Below are 1,361 nucleotides of genomic sequence, written 5' to 3'. Positions count from 1 at the left end.
GAATTGAATAGAAGAATAATAGTAATTGCATTAATACTCGAGGTACATCAGAGCTCCACACCTTAATCTATGGTGTGTAGAAACTCCACCGTTGAAAATATATAAGAACAAGGTCTAGGCATGGCCATGAGGCTAGCCCCCATGATCTAAGATAACATAAGACTAAAGATACATACCAAAATAAGAATACAAGTAGAAGGTCCTATTTGTAGAGAACTAGTAGCCTAGGGTTTACAAGGATGAGTAAATGACATAAAAATCAACTTCCGGGCCCACTTGGTGTGTGCTTGGGCTGAGCATTGAAGCATTTTCGTGTAGAGATTTCTCTTGGAGTTAAACGCCAGCTTTTGTGCCAGTTTGGGCGTTTAACTCCCATTCTTGTGCCAGTTCCGGCATTTAACGCCGGGCAGTTTTGAGCTGATTTGGAACGCCGGTTTGGGCCATAAAATCTCTGGCAAAGTATGAACTATTATATATTGCCAGAAAACCCAGGATGTCTACTTTCCAACGCAGTTGAGATCGTGCCAATTGGGTTTCTGTAGCTCCAGAAAATCCACTTCGAGTGCAGGGAGGTCAAAATCAAACAGCATCTACGGTCCTTTTCAGCCTCTGAATCAGATTTTCGTTCAGGTCCCTCAATTTCAGCCAGAAAATACCTAAAATCACAGAAAAACACACAAACTCATAGTAAAGTCCAGAAAAGTGAATTTTAACTAAAAACTAATAAAAATATACTAAAAACTAACTAAAACATACTAAAAACATACTAAAAACAATGCCAAAAAGCGTATGAATTATCCGCTCATTACAACACCAAACTTAAATTGTTGCTTGTCCCCAAGCAACTGAAAATCAAATAAGATAAAAAGAAGAGAATATGCAATGAACTCCAAAAACATCTATGAAGATCAGTATTAATTAGATGAGCGGGGCTTTAACTTTTTGCCTCTGAATAGTTTTGGCATCTCACTCTATCCTTTGAAATTCAGAATGATTGGCTTCTAGAGGAACTCAGAATCCAGATAGTGTTATTGATTAGAATGATTGGCTTCTATAGGAACTCAGAATCCAGATAGTGTTATTGATTCTCCTAGTTAAGTATGATGATTCTTGAACACAGCTACTTTATAAGTATTGGCCGTGGCCCAAAGTACTTTGTCTTCCAGTATTACCACCGGATACATACATGCCACAGACACATAGCTGGGTGAACCTTTTCAGATTGTGACTCAGCTTTGCTAGAGTCCCCAATTAGAGGTGTCCAGGGTTCTTAAGCACACTCTTTTTGCTTTGGATCACAACTTTATTTTTTTTGTTTTCTCTCTCTCTTTTTTTCGTTTTTCTCTCTCTTTCTTTTTTTT

Source organism: Arachis duranensis, chromosome 5, assembly GCF_000817695.3.
Source record: "Arachis duranensis cultivar V14167 chromosome 5, aradu.V14167.gnm2.J7QH, whole genome shotgun sequence".
Taxonomy (NCBI): Eukaryota; Viridiplantae; Streptophyta; class Magnoliopsida; order Fabales; family Fabaceae; genus Arachis; species Arachis duranensis.
Note: the sequence above shows the minus strand (reverse complement) of the source record.